This window comes from Acinonyx jubatus, chromosome B1, assembly GCF_027475565.1.
Source record: "Acinonyx jubatus isolate Ajub_Pintada_27869175 chromosome B1, VMU_Ajub_asm_v1.0, whole genome shotgun sequence".
Lineage (NCBI taxonomy): Eukaryota > Metazoa > Chordata > Mammalia > Carnivora > Felidae > Acinonyx > Acinonyx jubatus.
Genome location: NC_069382.1, coordinates 163,414,432 through 163,441,762, shown reverse-complemented (window position 1 = coordinate 163,441,762; position 27,331 = coordinate 163,414,432).

The following is a 27,331-nucleotide window of genomic DNA, read 5'->3' as shown; positions in this document are numbered from 1 at the left end:
GCCTAACCAACTGAGCCACCCAGGTGACCCTATTTTTTCTTATTTCAAAAAAATTTTTTGAGTTTGTAATTTATTTGAGAGAGAGAGAGAGAGAGGGAGAGAGAGAGAGAGAACATGAGCAGGGAAGGGCAGAGAGAGAAGGAGACAGAGTCCAAAGCAAGCTTCAGGCTCTGAGCTGTCAGCACAGAGCCCGACATGGAGGTGGAGTTCGAACCCACCAAGCGTGAGATCATGACCTGAGCTGAAGTTGGACACTTAACTGACTGAGCCGCCTGGGAACCCCAAAAGAAAAAGAGAATCGTAATCAGGTTCCACGCACAGCACGGAGCCAAACTTGGGGCACTATCCCATGACCCTGAGACCATGACCTGAGCTAAAACCAAGAATAGGACACTCAAATGTCTGAGCCACCCAGGCACCCCAATTTAGTAGCATCTTCTTTAGCCTCCATGTATTTGTGGTCTTGCCAAATTTTTTCTTGTGGTTGAATTCAAGTTTCACAGCATTGTGGTCAGAAAAGATGCATGATATAATCTCAATCTTTTTGTACTTGTCGAGGCTTGATTTGTGACCTAGTATGTGATCTATTCTGGAGAATGTCCATGTCCACTTGAAAAGACTGTCTATTCTATTCAGCTGCTTTAGGATGAATATATATGTTAAGTCACCTGGTCCAGTGTGTCATTCAAAGCCATTGTTTTCTTGTTGATTTTCTGCCTAGATGATCTGTCTATTGATGTAAGTAGGATGTTAAAGTCCCCTACTATTATTGTTATTATTATTAATGAATTCTTTTATGTTTGTTACTAATTGTTTCGTATATTTAGGTCTCTCAAGTTGGGGGCATTAACAGTTAAAATTGTTAGATATTCTTGTTGGATAGTCCCCTACCCAAAAATCTTTATGATTGTTGCTTTAAATTCAACATCAAGCATATTACTATATCTGTTTGGATTAGATCTCTTGCTGTGATCTTTTCTTGTTCTCTCTTTTGGGATGAATTCCTCCATCTTGGCATTTTGTCTAAGTCTCTGTTTTCCAACGTGTGTTAGAATATCTTGTTATGTTTCATGCTCCTGAGAGTAATGGCTTTATGAAGAAGAGGTCATGTAATGTCTATTGCCTGGTGCTTCAGGAATTGTCTCTGGTATGTGCTGCGTACATTCTGCACCCGTGTTTGGCTGCTCTTTTCCTCAGGTCAGTTGTCTGCTGAGTTTTTCTTTGCCTGCAATGGGGAGGTTTGGACCTTGTCCAGAGTGTGGCAACTTTTAATTAGGTGTGCTCTGGTCTGTTTGTTAAATGAGATCTGATGCTCTTTCCACTAGAAGTGAAGCTTTGCAGAACTCTATGCTTAGTAGATGTGGTGCGCGTGGGTGTTTGTCCTGGTCTTCTAGGGAAGGGGCCTGCTGCACTGATTTTTAGACATGCTTGCCCAAGGAAAGGAGTACCAGCAGACTGCAGGGTGACAGAACTTGTTGTAAGTAGGTTAGGGAGCCAGTGTTGGCACTGTGCTGTTTATCGAAGTTGGTTTATGATGAGGGGTAGGGGAGCAAAATGGCTCCAGCCATTTGTGCCCTCTGAGGGGAGTCTGTGCTTGCTGATCTCAGAGAAGCACTTTCAGAAGAGTGAATAATTTCCCCTCACGCATCTTAGGCATCTTACAGATCACTGTTTTCACACTGTCTGTGTCTGTGTTGCTTGCCTGCTAGAGCAGTGCAGGGCACTTTGGGCTGTATGCTAGCCAAGTCTGCTGACTTTTTAAAAAAAATTCTTTTTAACCTTTATTAATTTTTAAGAGAGAGACAGAGAGACAGAGCATGAGGGGGGGAGGGGCAGAGAGAGAGAGGGAGACACAGAATCTGAAACAGGCTCCAGGCTCTGAGCTGTCCACACAGAAACTAACATGGGGCCCAAACCCACGAACTTCTAGAGCATGACCTGAGCCGAAGTCAGATGCTTAACTGAGCCACCCAGGCGCCCCAAGTCTGCTGACTTTTTAAACTCCAAACGTTAGGAACCTGGTTTGGCAGGGGCCTGCACTGGTCTTCTGGGGGAGGGTTTCACCGTGCTCAGATGAATATATGTTTGACCCAGAAGGGCAGTCCCACCAGAGTATAGGGCGTGGATTTGGGAGCAAAGCAAGCTGAACAGCCAATGTCTGGTTTGGCCGCCCTCAGCAGGTGTCTCTGTACCTATGCTGAGGGGTAGGGAAAGAAATGGCACCTGCTGGCTATTTTATTCCAGGAGCGGCAATGACACCTCTCACAGATGCACATTAAGAAGTAGGAACAGTCTCTCCCCGTACACCTTAGGTGATCCTCAGATTGTGCCCATCTACCCTGGGGTTGCTTGGGTGCTTTCTTTCCCCAAGTAGGGCAGTGTCCTCAGGTCTCTATCCTAGCCAAGCCCACAGACGTCTAAAACTTCAGTCGTTGAGCCCCACTAGTAACAAAAACTCACGAAAATCAGATGCTCTCATTTCCCAGCCAATGGCTTTGGGGAAGTTTCCCCTTGTTCACTCTTACCCTCTCGTGCCTTTCTCCATGACCAGGGCTCCCTCCCCTCCACAGCACCCAGGACCAGTTTCTCCCCAAACCACATCTTTACACTTCCTACCTTTCTCCATGTGGCCTGTTCCTTCTCTCTAGTTGTGCAGTCTGTTCAACCAGTCCTCAGGTCAATGTCTTGGATATTTGGAATGATTTGATAGTTATCCAGCTGTCTTTGGCAGACGAGGCAAGCTTAGTGTCCTCTTACTACACCACGGTCTTACCTCCCCCTCCAGATCTCAATTTCAATCTGTATATTTCTAATAATAACAACATCAGAATATCATGCCACTGATTTAAAAAACTTTATTCATTGTCATAATGATTCCTAAGGATTCCCTCTAAATATCTTAATTTTAAGCTTTATTTATTTATTCAATTATTTATTCTCAACCCATTTTATTAATCAGGAAGTTGAAGTTCAGAATAGTGAGATGAACAGCCCCAGGTAACTGAGCTCATAAATGGTAAAAGTGGAACCCTGGGGTATTCTGATATTAAATGTATGTTTGGCTTTAAACTATGTGGGTGCTTCTCTCTTATTTGTAAGAATTAAAGGGACAAAAAACAGGTAAAATACTATACCAGTTTTGTTATTTATTCAACAGGTATTCATTGGGTATGATTGGCATCAGACCATGTGATAAATAGTGACATTAAAAAGTAAATCAGGGGTGCCTAGGTGGTTCAGTCAGTTAAGTGTCAGACTTCGGTTCAGGTCATGATCTCCATGTTCATGAGTTCAAGCCCCACATTGGGTTCTGTGCTGACAGCTCAGAGCCTGGAGCCTGCTTCAGATTCTGTGTCTCCCTCTCTCTCTGCCTGACCCCCACTTACACTCTGTCTCTCTCTGTCTCTCAAATATAAATAAACATCAAAAAACTTTAAAAAAGTAAATCATAATCCTAAACACATGGATCTTGAGGCTTTTATGGTGACAAGCAAAGAAACAAATACAGAAAATGTCATCTTGGAAGTATGTGCCAAATACACATAGTAAAAATCATCTTGGAAGCGTGTCCCTATTGCAATGAAAATATAGTGGAGGCATAAGAATGTCAACCTGGGGAGTCAGAAAAGGCTTCATAGAAACGGTGATCTATGAACTAGATTTCACCAGATTGAAGAGGAAGTAGAGAAACAAAGTCACAAGTCAGGTGGGGCTTTAGAGGAACAGTAAGTAATCCTCTAAGCTGCAACCACAGTGTGAAAAAAATAGTGCATAGAGCTAGGACATGAACAAGCTTACTGCGGAATTATAGGTGATTCGAGTGTGATTAAAATATATGGAGTAGTGAAAAGAACATTAGACTGAAAAGGAGAAATGTTTGTTTCCAGTTTTGCCTTTGTTATTAGCAATTATCATGAGTCTTTTATGTGCTAGACACTCTACTTCTTTTGGAGCTTATGGCAATTTGCAAAGACAAATAAAAACCCTGTCCCAGTGGAGCTCATAGTCTAGAAGATAAACATACATTTAAAAAAAATATATTTATAATACATCTTATGGTTGCTAAGTGGTATCTGGGGGGAGGGCGTGTGTACAGGGAACTAAGGCAGTATGTAGGAGATATTGGTGACATTCAAGTTCTGACCTGTAATCTGTAAGAGTCAAATTTAAGGGGAAGGTGGAAGTCCATGTAGAGAAGGGAGCAGCATTTGCAAATCGCAGAGGCATGCCAAAGCATGCTGAGGTCAGTACGGCTGGAGGATAGCCCTTGAGAAGGAGAGATGAGAAGAGTTCAAGCAGAAAATCAGAAGTGGCCAGATAAGTCACAGACTTGTAATGGAGTTAGGGGTTATTTTAAGGCAATGGTAAACCTTAGAAATTTTATGACATCACCGTGAAGAATATATTTTTGAATGATCACTCATTTATCGGTGTGGAGAGTGGATTGAAAAAGGCAAATCTAAAGACAATGATACCACTTAAGGTATAGCAGCGAACAAGGGAAGGCATAGTGGCAGTTTCAAGTCACTAGGGTCATAGACATAGAGAAGTCAATTTCACTTAACCTCCTTGAGCCTCAAGTTCATCTTCTAGGAAATAAAGATGTTGGGTTGGATGGACTCCCATTCGCTTTCCGTTGGAAAAATACACCCCAGAGTGTTCAGCTCATGTTACACTGAAAGGAGCATTTCACCCCCACCAGGGGCCTTCAGAGAGCAGTGCCATGAAAATTTGACTTACCACATAGCTGTGAGGGACTAGGCTGTGAGAGTTTGAAAGAGAAAGATGAAAAGCAGCCACAAGAGAAAGAGGAAAGCTAATAATGTGAAATGTCTGCTGGGAACTGCTTCACACAGGCTCATTTGTGAAGATTCCTAGGGGAAACCAACAAACTAGAACAGTGTGAAATTTTTATCGGAAAACCCCAAACCACATGAAAACTGCCTCCTTCCAGTTTATGCATAAATGTTACACCAAAGGGATTTCATTCAGATTTGGGGAATGTTTTCCCCTTAGCCCAGGACCCTTTCATCTGAGCAAAAAGAGAGACCTGTTACCTTGTCCAGAGAAGATGCTCTCTCCAGGTTGGCTGTCCAGCTCCCTGATCTGTGTGCTTGCAGTCTAGCAAAGAGTGGAGACGAATATATAGGTGTTTGGCTTTTCCGAGTTACCACATGGAAAATCAAAGCAAGCATTTTTTTTAATAATACCTGAAAAAAAAAAAAAAAAACAGGTTCCTGCCATTGGTAGTGGTAATGGAGAAAGAACTGGACAAGAGTCCTCACCTGGCCTTCTCTTTCTTACACATCACTCCCCCCACCCCAACTCTGTTGCTACCTTCTCCATCATTTATAGCCTTTCCCCACGAGGGGCCCACACAATTTTGGATCCCCCTGATTGTCAGAATTTTTTCAGTCCAGTGATCTACTTGGCCCACCTCCTGCTCCGATATGCCTCTTTTACATTCTGCTCTATTCGTACTTAATGGTGTTATGACCAGATATATAAAATCTTAAACTTCAAATGCCCTTTAAGAATCATATAATCCAACAGGTTCATCAGACTGCTCTAACAACTGAGTTGAAAGTCTCTGGCATCCTGTGTCTTCTCAATCCTGTTCTGAATCAGGACCAAAATAGGAAAAGGATGCTTCATGTCAAGCCACAATACTGAAGAAGGCTCCTTCCTTCTATTACCACGCCGGCAATCTCTTTGCCATCATTCTGAACTCAATAAAAGGCAATAAAATGGTATTTCTGTTTCTGAAATTTTCTAATTCACATATCAGTGTTTTTCCTGAATGCTAGAATTCATTCTGTTCCTGCCTTTACAGAATTTTAGCCTGATAGTTCAGGTGAAGTTGTTGATGAAAATTAATTCAGAAAAGCATCAGTCTTTATAGACACTAGAGGCAGTATTGATCTATTTATTCTTGACGTCCCATAATGCTTCATTCATTATATTAGGGCTCCTCTGCCACTGTTCACTCATGTGTCTCATTGCATGCCTGTCTTCTTTTTATACTGTAAGCATCTTGATGGCAGGACCCATGTATTCTTTATTTTTGTATTCTAAACCTTTAAAATTGTATCCAGAAAATAGAAAGGGCTGAGTGAATATTTGCAGAGTAAATAAAACTTTAGTTTTGAACGGAAGAGACAGTGTCACCTATATGAAATAAAGGCAGTATAAAAATCATGCAAAAATATATGTCAATGAATTTTATTTAAGATATCTTATCTTTAGAGCTTTGATGCTTATGGAGGCATGATACAAATCTGAAGAAAATAATTTTTGAAATTTCTAACATGATTCCAATTCCTTATATGCAACCAGGAAAGAAATAGTAAAAGAAGCTAGATCATTTAAATTGTGTATTCTCTCATTTATTAAAGGGTTATGTAGTTTAAGAAATAGTGACTTGAACTGGTCCATCATTTCAAACAAACAAAATTATATGTCTATCTAGGGTTTGCAAAGAGTTTCTTTGAGTTTTAATTTGTATAAGGTAATGACGTTAGCGTATTTGTATAAAAATGTATAATTTTTGTATAATTTGTGTAAAAATGTATAATTTGTATAAAAAATGAAGTTAGCATATGTAATATAATTTTGCTAAAGACTAGTAAAATTGTATTACATATGCTAACTTCACTTTTGACACTTTCAACTAGTCTTTGTTCATTTCAGGCTGACATAAATATTTCCACAGCAGAGGTAGATGTGTAGTAATTGGATCTTAGACATATAGTAACATTTCTCATATGGTAATTCCAAGTCTTTTTACACTTAAATCATTGCTGTTACATAAGGAAAGACAATCTCTTTGGGACTGAGGAGGCAGCAATTTGTTTCCTGGATTTGGTGTTAAAAAGAGGCTTTGGACAAATGATCATTAAGCCACTGACTAGAGCTGCCTAATAAATATCGAACCATCACCTACAAGCCGTAAACAGGAGGCAGGGAAGAGCCTCATCAGCAGACTCTGGTTAAATTTGCCTTTGGATCTTGCCAGAAAAAGTGATCCTTTGATGTCTTCCTTTTACAAGGCAGCAAAGAATCCCTCACAGTTTGCACCTGTGAAAATAATATGTTCCCTCTAGCTTTGCCCTTGCTGCTTAAGGGCCCCATTGACAAACTAGTGGATATATATCTGTAGAAAGGATATAGAAAAGCATTCTTAAAATATATTCTGTGTAATACAAGTTTGATTAGGTTTGCCTTTCAAAAGGGGAAAAGGCTTCTGTGATCAAATAGTTTAGGGAAACTGATTAGACAGGTTCCTTTACTGACGGATTTCTTAAGAGTTTAAAATGCAGTTACACATTATCTGTCTCGAGAAAGGAGGTGGAGAGCACAGTGTTTTTCAAACTTAATGACTACAGAATCTTTATTCAACTCTCAAGCATCTTGTGGGAATAGTGTTCCGTTAAAAACACTTACAAAACTTGTATTTATGTCAATGGGAATGGAAGTTAAAGAACAACAGTCCACTAGTTGAGAAAACTGAAAATAAGTTCAAATGACAAAAACAAAAAGTATCACTTTATGCGATAACACCAACTAAATACAGTAAGATTTTTTTCTTTCTCCATTCTGTCTTTGTCTTTTCTTCCATAGTAAGAACCCTGGCTCCCAACAGTACGACTGTGTTTGCTCATTTGCTCAGTTCTATAATACAACATGATTTAATTCCTATTTCTATATTCTAAAAGGATATGGTAGTAATGGAACTATTGTCACAGTGAGCACACCTCACAACTTGTCTTCTAAATACTGTCTCATTAAGCGCAGGAGTACTTAGAGTTACGGCTGATCACAGATGATTCTGGAATATCTTATTGAGCCAGAAAGGATGCAATCACTCAAAAATGAGGGATCACATACAAATGATACAAGAACCAATTTGACAAATGGGCCACTGACCAAATCTGGGAAAGTAAATCTTCAAAATAAAGAATGACTGTCATGAATCAAAACACACAGAACACAATGGAGTATTTTTTAAAATTATTGCAGAAAGCTGAGATGTGCAGCAGGAGTATGTGTGTGTGTGTGTATATATATATATATATATATATATATATATATATATGTAATACACACACACATACATACAGTTGACCTTAAACAACAGGGGTTTGGACTGATGAACTTAGCAGGTCACTTACACACAGATTTTTAAAAATATAAATAAAGTATAGTACTTATTTAGAAAATAAGCTGTGAGGTGTGCTCACTGAGACTAGTATTCCATTACTTCTATATCCTTTCAGAATGTAGAAACAGGAGGGGTGCTTGGCTGGCTCAGCCATAGAGAATATGACTCTTGATCCCAGGGTTATGAGTTCAAGCTGAATATTGGGCGTGGGTCCTACTTTAAAAAAGAAGAATATAGAAACAGGAATTATGTCATGTGTATTGTAAACTCAGCAAATGAGAAAATACATTGATATTGTGGGAGCCAGGGTTCTTACTATGGAAGAAAAGACAAATAAATGCAGAATGGGGAAAGTAAAACCTTACTGTATTTAATTGGTATCATCAGCGCAAAGTGGAAATTTTTGTAATTTGTATATATTTTCTCTTTTTATGATTTTCTTAATAACATTTCCTTCACTCTAGGTTACTTTATTGTAATAATGCATATAACATACAAAATATGAGTTAATTAACTTGGTTATCAGCAAAACTTCAGGTCAGCAGTAGGCTATTAGTAGGTAAGTTTTGAGGGAGTCAAAAGTTTTACTTGGGTTGGTGCCCCAAATCCTTGTGTTGTCAAGGGTTCATATATAACTATCAAGCTACACAGGGACTATTATCTTGTAAAATTAAAAATCTTGAGAAGAACTAAACATTGTTTATTTATATACAGTATGCTAAATATTTTGAATAAGTGGCTCACTCATTTATAGTTTTCTAAAGGATTAGTTTCCTACTACCCAAGGATGCTGTGAAAATAGGTGAGAAGAAATTTTGTCAATGAACAAACAAGCCACAGCAAGCACAAAAGAATTCATGAATCACATATTTACTCTAAAGACCAAGCAAACAAATAAACTCAGGGAGAGGAGAAAGCTCTTTCTTACAGTAGAATACCAACTAATAATTGCCAAAAGATTGATGGACTTAGAAAAATCACTATTCTGTAACTAGCATAGTAAGATTAAATTCAGGTCAGGATGACTTTTCATACAGTGTTTTTTCTACACTATCTTTGGCTTAATTCTTTGTAACTGAAACTATGAGCACTGATTGACAAACATAAAAGAATGAGGTTTTATAGAAAAGTTATGTTAAAAGTCTGGATGCAGTGCTGATGGTTTTATTTTTCCCCCAAAATGATTCTGAATTCAATGATGTGACTTAGAAATCTTAGCAATATTTTGACCAATTATCTAAATTGAGTAGCTTATTCTCCACTTCTGGCCCTAATCTTCAGAATCATTAACTCTTTTCTTGATGAATTCTGATGTGCCATATGTTCTTTCTCAATTGTTTTTGTATCATTCCAGCAAACTGCAGCTAACATCAAAGTATAAGATCAAAGTATTTTACCTACACATTCCGTTTCTTTTCTTTATTTTTTATAATTGTTTGTTTAGATATTTCCTTGCTGACCACCTGATCCATAGTACTTTCTCTCTACCTCAATTTTTTTTCCATTGGTTACATTTTCTAAGTTGGTGAAAATTAAGGAAACAATAAGGAAGCAATAAAGAAACCTATCAGAAACAATATTGACCTTATAAGAAAAAAATTTAGGAGCTTTCTGTATTTATCACTTTTCCCAAGTTGAACATATTTTTATAATGCTGACTAAAAATATCATAATTTTCATATCCTAAAGTAATTGAAATGTCAGCTGACTTTGTCATAACTAACAAAATTGTAAGTTTTTACAATTAAGGGGCATTATTTTATCATTTTTTATATCTCTTCTTTCCTTCTTAGTTTCTGGGAAGGTGCAGGTATGCACCATGAGCCTAGGAGATCATTTTGACTTAAGATTAAAAGCTAATAGTTAGTTATAGAAACAGAAAGTCATTTGGTAATTTTTTGATGTAATTCAAAGCTTGATGTAGGCAGGTATCCTGTCATAATGGACATCTGTTTGATCACTACTTAAAAATCTAATTTGAAATATCTCTCGAAGCTACTGTCACAAAATGACAAGTATAAAACAATTATTACAGTATGGATGGTTTATTAAAATTTCTAGATCATTCTTCGATTTATCAAATTTCCTTGTCTTCTCTAAAGTTGGAAAGTCAGATATCAAGGCATTTAAAAATAGATTCTCTATAACTAGAACATATATTATAAAAATCATCTAACCTAGATCTTCTAACATCTAACTTCATATGCATGTGGATCTATTATAATAAGTAATACCATGTGATAATTGTTGTTAGGACACCTCACTGCTTTAAAGAGATCTTTTATGGAGCAAGAATGAAAACTCTGATTAATGAAGAAAATGCAAACATTTTCCACTAGTCTATGTATATCCAAAGTCATCTAGATGTGAATTTAGCCCTTCTTGAATAAAACAGTGTAAGTAGTCCTATTCTTCATGATTTAAGAATTACAGCAGATACTGTGTAAGTTTAGTTTCTTGAAATATGAGTATATCCATCTTGCAAAGGATGTAGGTGGATGAAAATTATGTCAATTAACTCAGCAAGATATTGCAGGAACAAATTAGTCTTCTTTTAAATGGCCCCAAAACAGTTTCTGGCAAGGAAGAAATAAATGATAATATCAAACTTCACTGATGTAGAATTAGGAAATACTACCCGAATTGCTGAAAAACCAGAATCTTTGGGAAGTTAGTTAAAGATGATCAGCTTTTACAAAGATAATAAAATATGAAGTCGTTTTCAATGGTGTTGACACGTAAGGATAGTTTAACTGGACCTGCTTTATTGATTAGATCACAATTATGATTAAATCAGACATTTCATTTGTGAAAAAGATAAAGGTGGGGGCCATGCTTTTTTTTTTTTGATTTGCAAATAGGATGGCGAACTTAGAGCCTGATATATGTAGAAGGAACCAAGTAAAAGTTTTCTGTACATATAAATGGTTAAATGAAAAGAAAAATGAATGACAATGCTTGAGGAGTTTGTTTCAACAGAACAAAGTATCTCACAAATTACTTATTATCCCCTATAATATTTTTTTACATAATAGTAAACTCTAGCCCCACATATTGACTTGTTAAGAAAATTAAAAAGGGCTTCAGCTTAGTTAAAATGAATACTGAAAGAACGTAATTTCAAAAGGATTTGTTGAACGCCAGTTCTGGCTTGTAACACAATAGTTTTATCCATTAAAAATCCTAAGTAAAAAATACTTACCTTAGTAACACTTTAATAGAATATTTAGAAAAAACATCAAGGAATAATCATTTGATTTATTCACCATGGCCACCAAAATTCAGGGAGAAAAGTCAAGCAAAGTGAGGGGTTATCAACTGCAGTAGAGACAGGGGAAAGGAGTTGTTGCTATTTTGTGTAGGTTAGGGAAGGCCTCTTTGATAAGGTGATATGTGAGCAGTGATATGTGAGCTAATCATGAAGATATCCAAAGGAGGACATTTTTAGGCAGAAGAAACAGCAAGTACAAAGTGTGGCCTGGAGTGTGCATGTTGTATTTGAGCAAACTGCAAGGAAACCAGTGCAGCTGAGGTGGGGAAAAAAGAGGAAGAGGGTTAAAGTAGATAAAGTCTGGAGGGTAATACCATCTCAGTTCATGTAACCTTATGGCTTGAAAATTTTGGATTTTTACTTGATAGAGTTGGGAAGCCATGAAAACATTTCAAGTAGAGGACTTGCATGATCTGTCTTACATACATTTCAAAGGGATCACTCTGTGGTGTGTGGAGAACAGAGGAGGCAAATGAAGGGTCTATTCAATCCAGGCAAGATATGATAGTAACTTGTCACCATGGAAAGAGCTTTGGAAGAACCAGAAAGTGACCATAAATTGGACATGTTTTTAGGAAGAACCAGCATGATTTGTGCCTAAGCTAAATGTTTGGTCAGGCCCAAACTGAGCCTGAGCAACTAACTGGAAGGATGCAGATATCTTTTATTAACAGGGAGAGGACTAAAGGAGGGGCATGTTTAAGGAGATGGAACTCAATAGCTTGTGGCAAGAGGATGATGTCTACTGGAGAACCAACAAAATATGATAATTTGGTAGCTGGGTATAGAGTTCAAGGAAGAGATATGAATTGGGGACTCATTAGCATTAAGTAATGTTTACTGGATGAAATCAGTTAGGATGTGAGTGAATTAGTAAAGAAAATGGTCTAATGGTTAAGACCTAAGTACCAACTCCTATCCCCTAAAAACAGAACAGAGGATTAAAGTTCCTTAATCAGACCTATCAAGTACCATAGTTGCAACAGTTGACAAATGAAGATACGTCTTGAAAATAAAGAATAATTATCTGCACTCATCATGAATTATCATTTATTTTTTAGAATTAAAAAGAAATGGAGTACATTTTGCCTCCACAAGGAGAAAGAGAGAAATATGTATGAGGAATATGGCTTCTGTTTACAAACCTGTGTGATTTTTTCAGACCCAGCCACAGGTAATTACAAAGGCTTTACATGGCAGACCTTATGGGGACACCAGACTCCATAGCAGATTTGGGGCACAGCCACTATTTTGCAGCCACTGGGGGGAAGGGAAGTCAAGAGCTCAGGACCCACTTCTCATTCTCTTCTCATATGTACATTCTCTTCTCATATGTACATTCCTATCTATAGGACTTTCTTTCCTTACGTCTCTATCTTGAGGCCTGGGGCAGAGGTCTTTGAGTGCCTCTGTTGAGGCCTCCTTATGCGGGAAGGGGGAAGAAAACCTGATGGCACATTTACTCAGGCTGACCCAGTACTTTTCCACTCCTAGCCCTTCCTCTTTGGTCTCTCCCCCAATCCCAAGTCCATAAGTCTGCCAGCACCTCTTGTTCAGGGCTTCCTCAACAGTGAACCAACCCAACCCCAATGTCTTTGTCTATTCTCCTGACACTGGACGGGTGTGCTGTTTGAGGTGGGGAAATGGAATGGGGGGATGGAAACTTTTTCCAGTTTCAAACTTTTGCTTAAATTGTAGTAGTAAGTAGGGGTTCTTGGGTGGCTTAGTTGGTTAAGTGCCCAACTCTTGATTTCAGCACAAGTCATGATCTCATGGTTCATGTGTTTGGGCCCCATGTCAGGCTCAGCTCCACAGTATGGAGGCTACTTGGAATTTTCTCTCTCCCTCTCTCTGTCCTTACCCTGTGCTCACTGTCTCTTTACTCTCTCTCTCTGTCAAAAATAAAATAAAATAAAATAAAATAAAATAAAATAAAATAAAATAAATTATAGCAGTAAGTAATTACAGATTTAACACTTTCATTTTGGTTTGTTGCCTGAATGGGTTACTCCATCACTGATGGCTCAGTTCTCTTTTTTAGTTTAACTGAGCTTGTAACAGTGTAAATCATCTTTTTGTAAATGTTATCAGAAAAAAGTCAGTACATTTTACTAACATTGTGTAGATTAAATTTATAGTGAGGTGTTTTTCTGCAGTGAAATATATTATAAGCAGTGACTTTCATAAGTAACATTTCTTGATGTTCAGGTAGTTATTCCAAAAATCCTATAAGCACTATTTTTGTAGGCAAATACTGCTCTGGCCTTATGTTAATGCTTTCATGTTCCCATGAATTCCTTCGCAAAAAAATGATACTAAAATCAATAAATCATATTTTACTCACTAGGCTCTTTCTCCTGCTAACTCTTCTAGCAACACTGTTAAATAATTATACCCCCAATGAATTAATGGTAAGCCACAAAATTGGTTTTATATAAATTACTGGAGTATAACTATAATTAATTAATCTTCCCAAACTTATTTTTATTGCTTGCTCAGTACGATAATTGATAAACAAGAAATAATCTGTATGAAAATCTCTCATTATTGAACATGTAACATGGTTTTGTTACTGTTGCTGTTAAAGTTTATTTATTTATTTAGAGAGAGGAGAGAGACAGCACAGGAGCTGGGGAGGGGAGAGAGAGAGGGAGAGAGAATCCCAAGCAGGCTCCATGCTATCAGCACAGAGCCCAAGGTGGGGCTTGACCTCATGAACTGTGAGATCATGACTAGAGCTGAAATAGAGTTGGACGCTTAACTGACTGAGCCACCCAGACACCTGAATATGTAACATGTTTTAAGATTTTCTTGAAAAGACAAAATACTAAAATTCAGTCAAAACCAATTCCATTTTGATTCTAGATATGTAGAAATAAAGATACTCATGCATCATCATGAAAAGTGAAATCTGTCTATTCAGATGATTTCCCTTTTACCTAGTACTTCATGTTTCATAGGAATTATAATATTATTTAAATATTATTCTTAATTCTATTCTTAATGTTGTCATTAGGACTCAAAGGACCAAAATGTCTTACACATGACAAGCACGGTTCACTGAGATTTATGTAGAGAAAATTAAGCACGAATAGATTGTCAATAGCTGGTTCTGTTTTCAAATCTGGAAACTGCTGGCTGATGAGTTCTACCAAGTCACCAAACCTCTCTAAATTCCAATCTTCTTAGCTCTAAAATTAAATATCAAAACATTATTTCATGAATCAAGTTAGTTGGTATAGTTTAATTATGACATATATGGTGACTATTCAACACTGTAATATTTTTATTACAATATTAGATTTGTAGAATTTCTTGGGGAAATGTACTGGATCTCCTATGTGGCAATAGGTAGACCACACCTAGGGAAGTTTGTAGTCTTCCTTTTCTACTTCTCAATGCTTTCAGCTTTTCGCCACTCTGCTTCCTTGTTGCCCACCAGGCCAAATGACCTCAGTCTTTTAACAAAGGATGCTTGTTCTTGTGGGCCCAGTCCCTTATCTCAGCCAGAATCCTCTGTCTCCTTCCTCACATCCCACAAGGCTAGATTTTTCTGGGCTGGACAAAGTGAAAGTCACTAATCAGAAAGGAATGGTGTCGTGGCAGAAAGAACTCTGGAATTAGCCCTGAAAGGTCTCAAATCTTTGGCCTTCATTGACTACTTCCCTAACTTTCAGAAAACAACTAGCTCTTGTTTTCTTAACTGTGTGGTGGGGCTAAGTAATTCTCTGTAGCTGTATTTTTAATGTTTGAAGATTAAATGAAATAAGGTTCCCTAAGGTGCCTTGTAAACAGTAAAACACATAAAAAGCAAGTAGATATTACAATTCAGATAAACATATCCATACCAGTGGAAGGAAGGCAGTGACAATTCCCTGGAAGCCTTCTGCCATTATGAAGAGGTGTTTGAATATTTATCAGAAGTTTCCAGAGATGAGATCTCTCCTCTATTGTTGAAATGATGGGAATGTCATGGAATACTGCCTAGGAATGAGGTAAATTTAGTCAAGAGATAAATATAGATATAGATATCTATAGATATAATTTCCATATTAAGAAACTGATAACATTTACTGATAACCTAGGTGTAGAAATATACCATTTAACTACATTATATCTAATTTTTATTTTTAAAAAACCATACAAGGTAGAAATGGTAATGGTAATTCCTCTAGCATCCCTCCTAATAAATATTTTACATAACTTATCCCATCATGGCTTTCTTTTTCTTAGAGAACTACCAACCATCCCACCATACATTTACATGTACTACCCTACCCTGCACACATACATTACTTCAAAAAGATCATATTAAAAAATGGATAGAATACACCTGTAGTTTGAAACCAGTACCAGGGAGAAAAAACATTGATTCTCTGGTGAGATGAGGCTGTCTTGTTACTCTTAATACCATCAACTGTATTTGAAATTGCTTGATGGTTTTTAATTTCTAATGTTAGATCTTATGTCTCCAAATATTTCCATGATAATTCTCAAGACGAATAGATGTCATGCAGTGTGTCTGGAAGAAGTTTCTGAAACAGAAGTGAGTAACAGATGGTTTTTCATACATTGGAAGGACTTTTGATTCAGATATTAAAGATGAGATTCAAAACACTTGGACTGTATCTAATTGTTCCAGACTGGTAAATGGAAAACTCAAGTAATTTGTTTAACGTGATTGGATAGAGTAGATGGATAGTGGTCTGTTTGACTCTAATTGCACCTTTTTTCCTGGGGTATATGAAACGACTAGGTGTAATATATATCAAATGGTTACCTTTAGAATTATAGTCAGAATTTCACAAAACAAATATAACAGAAAACATTTTCAAACTTGAAATTTGTTAATATACCCTTGAGTAAACGTCCTCTGAAATTCAATGTTGAATATTTAGTGAAGGATTTCTATATTTAGTAGAACTGAAAATTTTAAGTGATCCATGGGAAAGTTGATAGAGGCAGAAGAGGAAAGCTGAGTCCATGGTTTTTTTCTTTGTTATGGATGGTTTGTGAACACTGAAATCCATTGCCAAAGAAATCACATTGAGATTCCAATCAATTTAAATAGGCATTAAAACAATAGCAATATTCCTCAAGCACTTAATGATTATCACAAACAGCCTGATTATTTCCATTTTTTACAATTTACTAGAAAAGTTTAAGTTTGTTACTTGTTATTTTTATGGCATTTAAAAGTCTTATTTCATTAATAGGTGCTCTCATCAATCCTGAGGGCAATTTGGCTTTACTTTATTACTTTCACTTCACTTTTATTACTTATTAATGTACTTTTGAGATGAGAACATGTTTGTGTTTGTGGTACTTCAGCAAGCTGGAAATATTATTCTAAAACAATACCATCTGGGGAAAAAATCCATGGTGTTTATAATATTTCACGTTGAGAGCCACTGTTCCTAATGTTTCTGTGATTTGATTGTTAATTTATTTTGCTTTTTATAGAGGTAACCACATTTCTTTCATTTTTCTCTATATCAAACTGTGAAGGAAGGAAACACACACACACACACACACACACACACACTGTAATTAGTCAGGCTAATCGAACTTCAAGTCGTACTCTGCCATTTACCAACAACATGATATGAACAGAAAATTCTAGCACCAAAACCTGCACTACTTCATTTCCCTTCATAGGGAAACTGCAGAAATTAAGTGAAATAATGTATTTATTTATATACATATTATACACACACACACACACACACACATACACATCTATAATAGAAATGCATAAGGAATGTATCATAATATATTTTAGCTATGTCTTCACGATTTCTGTGAGATATTGGTGATCACAACCCTCTTGGATTATCATTTCAGAAGATCTTAGTGATATGTGGCCAGCATTTTCTGTCAGTCGTGGAATTATGATTGCTGAATTTTATTGGCTAGAATTTTATATAAAATGTATTACTAACACTTAGGCAACAGGGCTATAGTTTTACCAGTTCCTCTTTTTCTTTTCTCAGAATTAAATAAATTTTCTGGGAATGTTTAATTGAGAAATTAAAAAAATATTTCTAATCTTTTCCTTTAAATGTAAAATAGTTCCTTGTTACATTTCTCTGGCTCTAGTGCCTTTCATTCTTGATTCCCATTGTTATTTCAATAGTTAATATTTCCATGTCAATCTTGGGTAGTTCTTGTTGCCCTGTTACTATTGTGTAATTGTACAAAGTATTCTAAGATGTCTCAAGTCTTTATCTGATGTTTCATCTTCCTTACATTTCCAATATTGATTACATGAATTATCTTCTTTATTCTCACTTATTTAACCATGATTTTTCATCTTTACTTTTTAGTTGCTTGCTTGTGTTAATCCATTAAATTCGTGTAATGTTTATCAATTTATAATTTTCTGTCTTTATTATTTTCTTTTCCAGTTTTCTTGCACATGCTATATTATTTGTCTGAATTTTTATTCAATCTGTTTTCTTTTATTCTAGTTGATGATGATAACATTAAATATTGTCTATTTACTTGATTGACTATATCTTGCATTCCATACTTAATTTTTCACAAATTTGTTGTATTCAACTTGGAGTATGATTATAGTTTTTCTCTCTTTGTTTTTGTTTATTTATTTATTTTAAGAGAGAGAGACAGAGAGGGAGAGAGAGAATCTTAAGCAGATGCCATGCTCAGTGTGGAGCCTAACATGGGCCTCAATCTCACAATTGTGGGATTATTACCTGAGCTGAAATCAAGAGTCAGACACTTAACTGACTGATCCACCTAGACACTCCAGCTTTTCTCTGTTTAAATCATTATTTCAATAATTTGTTCAATAATAGTTATTGATTTCCTCTTATGTGGTAGCTATTTTGGCCCCGACTTTCTAAAATTTACAACACAGAAAACAATCAATTAATTAATCAATCAATATTTGTGTATAAATTTATAAAAGTTACTTGTTATAATAAGTGCTATAAAGTGAATAAATGAACTCAGATCAGTCAGATGTAGAGAACAGAAAATAATGGTGGGATTCCACATTTATAGAAAAGTCAGAGGATGCTTCCTTTAGATTACAATTAAGCTCAGATCTAAAATATAACAAAGGGCCAACAAAGCAAACTGTAAGGGAAAGAATGATCTAAACAGAAATAATAAATTATACTTAAAGTTCTTAGTTGTGAATATCCCGGCATCTTTGAAATGGCACTAAATAATCTTGTATAGTTTAGTTTGGCCTTGTTGGCAAGGCCATATATTAAAGGACTTTCTAGTAAATAAGTAACTAATGAATTTATATTAACAAACAATCTTCAAATTGCTGTGTGGAGAATAGATTGTAATGAATAAGGGTGGAAAGGGTAACAACAGAGTCTTGAACCAATTTAGGAGTTCAAGAGACGTAATGAAGATAGTGTTTATGAGTAGAGCTATAAAGACATAAATCTGGGGGTGCCTGGGTGGCTCAGTCGGTTAAGCGTCCAACTTAGGCTCAGGTCATGATCTCCCGGTTCGTGGGTTCCAGCCCCGCATTGGGCTCTGTGCTGACAGCTTGGAGCCTGGAGCCTGCTTCAGATTCTGTGTCTCCCTCTCTCTCTGCCCCTCCCCTGCTCATGCTTTCTCTCTGTCTCTCAAAAATAAATAAATGTAAAAAAAAATTTTTAAAAAAGAAAGAAATCTGAAGGTAGAAACAATAGGTATGTAGTGTGTATAGTATATATAGGTTTTCCCAGAATATTGAAGCAAATATTAATTTAAATGCCTTACTTAGACTATATGCTTTAGGGTGGCTACGCTATCTACCAATACCAGTATTGGGTAGGTTGTTTCAGAAATTGTATATTTAGATAATCCACCTGGCCTAGAGGGTATTTAAATTAAAAGATAAATACATATCCCTGAATTTGTGAGGTTCATATTATTCAGAATAATTGGAGAGAGGATATGGTGAGAATCCTAGGTTCTATCACTCATAGCTACATGATTTCTAAAGAAGAAAAGTTTCAGTAACTTGCTATTACTGCTTAAAATACCTCAAAACTTACTGCATGAAACATTCATGTTAATATGCTCTCAGTTTTTGTAGAGTAAGAATTCAGATATGGCACAATGGAGATGATTTGTCTTGATTCCAATATGTCTGGAACCTCAGGGAAGAAGATTGGATAGAGGCAATTCAATGCTTGAGGACAGGAATTAATCTGTTGACATCTCAGTCACATGTTCAGTAATTTGATGCTGTCAGCTGGGACCTTAGCTGGACTAAGGGCTAGACCACCCGCATATTATCTCTCCATGTGATTTCTCTGTGTAGGCTATTTTGGGCTTCTTCACAGCAGACTAGCTAGGTTGTAGGACCAAGTACCCCAAAAGAACTAGGTAAAAGTTATATTCTTTTCACAATCCAACATTGGAATGCTCACATCATTATTTCCACTAAAGTTACAAGCCTTTCTAGATTATAAAGAAATAACATAAGTCTTACCTCTTAATTGGAGGAAGGTCAAAATCACATAGTAAAAAGAGCATGTGCATTGTAAATGTTGTTACACCTCTTTCTGGAAAACACAATCCACTGTGCAATTGATTCAGTAAATAATGGAACTCTGCAAGTATGATTTGCTTTATATGCTACTTGCAAAGAGTCAGTCACATCATTACTTCATTGAATGTATCATCTTAACTTTAAATGTTATTTTAATTTTCAGTTTGATAGTTTAAGGAGAGTGGGTCATGGTTGAAAACCACACCATTTAAAGACCATTAGGAAACACATTTTTCTGAACAGTCAAAGAAGCATTTCAACTTATTAACTTTCCTATGATGAATCACAGAATGAATCAGCTTTATACTAGGAAGTCAGCACGGCTCAATAAACTAATCAATGAACTAAGGCTTCAGCATATGGTATAGACACTCTACTCCCCCCGAGATATTTTAAACTCATTAAAATGGTCCAAACCAGATAGATGCACATGCAAATTTTTAATGCAAAATGAAGTCCTTACCAAAAATGATTATTTTTGCAAACACTTTGAAAGTTCTTACCATATGTTCATGTACATTCTTGAATGTCTACCTTTCTTACTGTTCAACTAATCGGTCAAAATATATTGGACACCAGCCCTGTAAAAAACTGAGGAAACCCATAATACAATTGGCCTCTTATGATCATGTATTTATTGGCAAAAGTTAATAAAGCGATAAAAATATTGAATTATCACTTACAAGGAAATTGATACTAATGCATTCTTCTTCTAACATGTGTTTTGCATCATAGAATATGAAATAGAAGCATCATGAGATGTATATTCAACTTGACATATATGTCTCTCAATAATAATTTGCTGTAGGCAAGTCACTGTGATAAGTGCTTTATTTCCTTTTCTTCTTTCACTGCTTGCAATATGCCTGTACAGTGTCTTAAAAAATAGAGGTTTATTTTTTTTAACTCATAAAGACAAGAAATCTGGAATAAGAAGTCCAAGGCTTATTTGGCAACACAGAAGTGGTACAATGATCCCTGTTCTTCCCAAACATCAACTTTTACACCTCCAGGTCTTGTGTCTGAATTCAAGGGAGGAAGGAAAGAAAGGCCAAAAGCTAACAGATCTAAGGACTGGATGCACACACCAGTCTAGTATAATTTTTAACAGAAAAAGGAGTTTTCCAGAAAGAATACTCAGATACTCTTTAAATTGATGGAACTAATCCGGGAATTGGCTCACGTGGTCATCTTTAAATTATAAAAAGTATAAGGAGACAAATATTTATTTTCTTCTTTTGACTCTGTAGAATAGAAAGGCTGGGGGAAGAAAGGACCTGTTATTATTCTTTTTTAGCACTCACTTCACCTTGTCTACACATAGCCTATAAAGTCACTGCATTTATTGTCTATGTTTTACAGTCGAGATGAGGGTGGCTTGGAAGTGTTAAGCAGTTTTCCCAGTGCCCTATGGTCAGTAGCTAATAGAGCTGGGCTACAAACTGGGCATCTGAATCAGCATCACATTTTCAGCAGGGGTACAATGATGCTTCTTATTATCATCCTGGATCAGAAAGTCATTATTTCAAGAAACCTCCTTTTCATAAGTCTTTCTCCTCACATAATCATCAGGAAAGATACTAATAGTTTTGGAGCATCTGAAAGATGCCAAAAGTTTCTGTAAAAGTAATCTTTCTTAAATCAGTTAAAACAAAATGGCAAGGCTTGTAAGTGTATGGAATCTGTCCATGGCCACACAAAATAAGAGAGGGTTAGAATTTTATTCCAATTCTACATAATTTCAAAAGCTGTTTCTTTTTATACTATACAAAAAGGGTTTCAATTTTCCTAAATATAATGACTATTCCAGATGCCACCCATCTATATCCATTCTGTAAAAGATTTTAAAACTAATTTATCATCTCTATCTATCTAATTTATCTATCATCTCTCTATTATCTGTCTATCATCTACCAATCTACTAACAGATATATATTTAATTGCGGTAAAAGCACAGAATATAAAATTTATCAGTTTAACCATTTTTAAATGTATAATTGTGTTAATTATATTTTCATTATTTTGCAACAGATCTCTAGAACTTTTCAGTTTGCAAAACTGAAATTTTATACCTATTGAACAACTTTGAATTTCCCCCATTCATGACAACTACCACTCAATTTTCTGTTTCTATGAATTTGACCACCATACATACATACCTCATAGTAATAGAATCTACAGTATTTGTGTTTTTGTCACTGGTTTATTTTACTTGGCATATTGTCCTCAAGTTTCCCCCATGGTATAGCATGCCATATAATTTACTCCTTTTTAAAAGCTTAATAATATTCCATTGCATGTATATACTACATTTTCTTTATCCATTTTTCTATCGATGGTCATCGTGTTGTTTCCACCTGTTATTGTGAATAATGCTGCAATGAACATGGGTGTGCAAATAATCCATTTGGGATCCTGCTTTCAATTCTTTTGGACATAGACAGTATTGCTGGATCATTCTGGAAGTAATTTTAATCAATAAAATAATTAAAAATATATATGTATATATATAAATTTCATTTGGAAATCTTTCCCCTGCATCCTTGTAGTTTTATGGTACAGGAATTAACCTGTGGCCTTTGACTCTCCAGTTATATGGATCCATATATATAATCTTGTTTCTCAAGATTGTCAGACTCTTAATGAAATCTTCTGCTTTTAATCCCATTCTGGACATGCATGTCCTGCTGATTCTATCCTTCAATGTCAGTGACTACAGAAGAAATGCATTTACAGTAATACTTAGGGCTTGGCAGGGGGTATATGGAGCCTGGCTGCCTAGAGAGACAGTTTTGTAGTGTGATACAGAGAACAGGCTGGGACGCCTGGGTTTAATCCTGTTTGTACTACTCATTTTCTCTGTGTCTTTGGGCAAGTATCTCAACCACCCTGTGCCTCAGCTTCCCTTTGTGTAAATTGGGGATAATAATACTAGCTACTTCTTAGGATGTTTTAAGGATTAGGCTAGTTATTATGAAGAACGTTCTTCGGATTATATCAAGTAAATATTATGTGCTAACTATAATTACTTTTCTTACTGTCATGATATTTGTTATTGCACACTCATTTTTTATTCTCAGAAGCCATTCTGTCTCATAAGTCATGATAAAAAAACATGGCTCTTAGTCCCGCCATAGTTATTCAACGGGCCACCTGCAATTTCCTATATTGATTATTTGTCAAAAGTGGTTACATTAGAATTGAACTATATGGTGTGCTCATGTTGAATCACAAATATTCAATTGTGAGAGCAGCCAATACTGTCAATACATTTTAAACTTGCACACTCATGCATGATTGAATTTTTGTAAACAATTCTATGCACAGAGTAAAAGCTCAGCATATATTATTTTCTGCTTTATGACAACTATCAAAGTCAGAAAGTATGTCACTTCATTGTAATCCTAGCAAGAAAGGAGGAAGTAGGAATATCCAGATCTAGTTGTTCTTAGTCCAGCTTCTCTTTCTCCATTCGAACTGTCAAGAAGAAAAAATGTACAATGGAGACAAAAAATAATAAAATAATAATGTCTTATTGGAACTTGGGCAACAAATGAAAATTTTAAAAATCTAGCAAAATAGTCCTTGGTTCTTAGAGCAAATATATACTTAGAAATTTACTGCAACAATGTGCCAAAAATTTTACATGGCAATATCATAGAAAATGGAGCCAGAGAGACAGAGAAGCTTCCTGGATGCATGAGTCTAGCTTGCCAAGACATCCTGGCCCAATCATGGCTGCTGACCCTGCAGTGGGAAGCACAGACCTCAGAATTGCCTGGGGTGCCTCTACCTCTTATTTTCCAGGTAGAGAGAAAATAAATATATGACCATAAGGTGTATTAATTGTAATCAATTCTGAATCTCCCAGTTGTGTCCTCAAACGTTATTCTTGGTATTTTCCATATTCCCTTTAAATCTCTCTAGCCTTCTGCTGTCTGCTCTGTATCCCAGAAAACTGACTTGTAAGGATGATATCAAAATCGCCCTTGACCCCTGGCTTCCAGTAGGGTTTGCCAATGATGAACACTAGCAGAAAATCAGAGGGAAGAGATGCCGTGAGATTTTTATTCTACAAGTTCCCTCCAGCAAAGATGCCATGAGTTGTCAGTGTCCTTCAGCTGAAGGTCACAATGCCTGTCAAATGTCTTTTGGCCCACAGATATTTCTTTCTAGCTTCCTGCCTTTTCCCCTACCATTGGTCCTTTAGCACCAGCTCCTCCTTCTATAATTAGTTTCAGGATTCTGGAAGATGCTTGGGAACTTTTCTAATACTTGTCCATACTTTCATAAATTATCCTTTTATAAATCCTTCTCTGGGCGCCTGGGTGGCGCAGTCAGTTGGGCGTCCGACTTCAGCCAGGTCACGATCTCGCGGTCCGGGAGCTCGAGCCCTGCTTCAGGCTCTGGGCTGATGGGTCAGAGCCTGGAGCCTGTTTCCGATTCTGTGTCTCCCTCTCTCTCTGCCCCTCCCCCGTTCATGCTCTGTCTCTCTCTGTCCCAAAAATAAATAAACGTTGAAAAAAAAATTAAAAAAAAAATCCTTGTCACATGACACAACTCCAATATCTCATTATTCTCTTTTTGGGACCATAATGAAAAACACATCAAAAACACTGAGGTGGAGATACATTTTCTTACAAAAAGAGAGACAGAGTTAGGGAAGATGGGTGGGATTATGCATGCTGTATAAATGGTTCAATTTCTTTTACAATATTTCTTAAATATTGTATTTATTCTTAAAATAAATATTCTTAAATTTCTTAAAATTTGGAGTTTACATTGTAACACAGAATTTATAAGAAAAAGGCTTGAGCTTGATGCGTGTTATTGACTAGATCTCCCATAGTGTCTGGTTCACTATTGTTTTGTTTGCCAAATGGAGTGCTTACTATTGGTCTCTCATATCCCATAGACTTTGCTAATGGTCAGCTGAGATCATTAATATAAAGAAGCTCGTGCAGTAAAGCAGTAGGCTAATATTAATTATTCATATTAGTGTAAAGTGAGGTTGTCATTTAAAAAGACAAATCAGAATGAAGAAATGTTGGCACAATAATTTGAAGGTTAGAAGCTAAAACATAATTAAAAATCTCAATCTTAATATGAATATAAGAAAACTTTAGTGGTGTACTTGAAACAGTATTAAGAATTTGGTTTATGGTAAATGTTGAGTATGTCAACATGTAGTAGGTTACTAAAGTTTCTTATTATCTTAAAGTTTCTTATAGTATTATCTTAAAGAAGCTTTCCTATTTTATTCAGAATGTGCACTTTTTAACAAACTACTCCTGGTGACTATTTGAAATGTAAATTTTAATAATTGAAGTGCACATCCTGAAATGTGGAGGGAAAGTACATGAGTAATGTGCAAAGTAAATTAAATATTTATTCCAGTGAAATTATTCAGAAAGGGCTGCTTAGATTTTTAATACTGTGAAAAATGTTAAAAACAAGATTTTATATTGACACAAACAATTTTAATGAGGAAACATACTTCATGTTGTCTCGAGAGGGAAAATATTAAAATTACTTTAAGATTTGCATTTATCACTTTTCTTTTACTTAAAGCATCTTGTGTCAATTTTAGCGGAAACAGCAATCTTCTTTCTAGATTAATCTACTTTATCTGTTTCAAATAACATTGACACAATTATGAGGAAGCATGTATTTCCATTAATAAAACAGATTTACAGCATGTTTTTTTTACAAATTCTAAATAAGAGAACATAGCTTCGATTAGTGTCTCTTTGAGAGGAGCTGAAACTTTAAAGTACACTGGAGGGCGATTGATTGCATTTATTTCCCATAAAACTCTTTTCAGCCAAGACTATTTTCCTTTAAAATTAAAATTAAAAAGAAAATTAAGAAAAGGCCTTTTTAAAAATGTGGTCCCTTTTTAAATGCCACAAGTAAAGTTATTCAAAAATACAAGTTGGCCAACCTTCTCTGTAAAGTGCCAGAGAAAAATATTTACACTATATGGGCCACTTGGTTTCTGTTACAGCTACCTACCTCTGCTATTACAGTGCAAATGTAACCGTAGACGATATGTACACGGATGGGAAAGGCTGTGTTCAAATCACCAGTGCTGTGACCCTTGTCTGCCAACTCCTTTTCTAAAAAGTCAGTACTCTGTATTATATTTGACTGGATGGCCGAAGACTTTTTCAGAACACTTTCAGTACATATTTCAAACATTTCAGCCGAAATGAAGTTCACATTAGAAATAACAAATAAGCTGATGAAGATCATGCTCCTACTAAATTATAGGGTATTTCTGTGCTTTGAAGAAGTGAGTGGCTGTGCTTTAGATCTAAACTCCTCTTTGGAGAAGGAAACCCGCTCTAGTGTTGGAATATGAACAACCATTTTGTCATCAGAGTAGTTCCATGTAACTGAAAGATAAAGGTCCCTGCATTTAACTTCAGGTTACAGTATGAATCTAATATTCTTAGCTTGTTTTTCCCATCTATGAAATAGAGCTCTTTGCTGTGAATACTATATTATTAATATATAATGCTTGAAGTTCCAGACAATGGCAGGTGCTCAGGTAACATTAAATCGTCCTCCATCTTTGGGCACCTGTTGGGATGAGCACCGGGTGTTGTTGTATGGAAACCAATTTGACAATAAATTTAATATTTAAAATAAAATAAAATAAAATAAAATAAAATAAAATTTAAATAACGGAAAAGAAGCTTTAAAAAAAATCCTCCTCCATCTTCTTCAGCATTTTATGGAAACAGCATTGGACCTGAAGGAAGACTCATAAAAAAAACCTTCAAAAAAATAAAAAAGTACTGGACCATGGTGGCAGAGAACAGAGGACTGCAAGATGCAGCAGGAAATACCCGCTTTGCTGATTTTCTGGCTTTTAATTTTCCTGCACTATTTCCTCAAATAACATAAGACATTTTCATAACATGGGATATTTGGAAAGGCCTGGGTATCAATCCATGCAATATATATTGCTCTCACTGACTCACCTGGGGAAGCATATCAGGCAGTTCATATTAGGGTGAAGTCACAAGTTGTTTAGAAGAATCCAGAAATTCATAGCCTTTGCAGTGAAAAGCATGCATAAATACGAGCTCTCCTTATCTACTTTTTTAAAGTTCAATTCATTTTCAGAACTCTCTATCAAAGAGAAACCCTTACATTTAATTTCCTAATTGGAAAAATATGAAACATTGATCAGAAATTAATTTCATTGCTAAAGTCATGATTATATACTATAAAACAATAAAGGGATGTATCTGTATGAAAACTATTTTTATAAAACACATTTTAAGAGAAAGTAACTTTTTTTTTATTACAAGTTACTGACTTTTTTTTTGCGCTTAGGATCATGAAAGCACACAATACTTTGAAA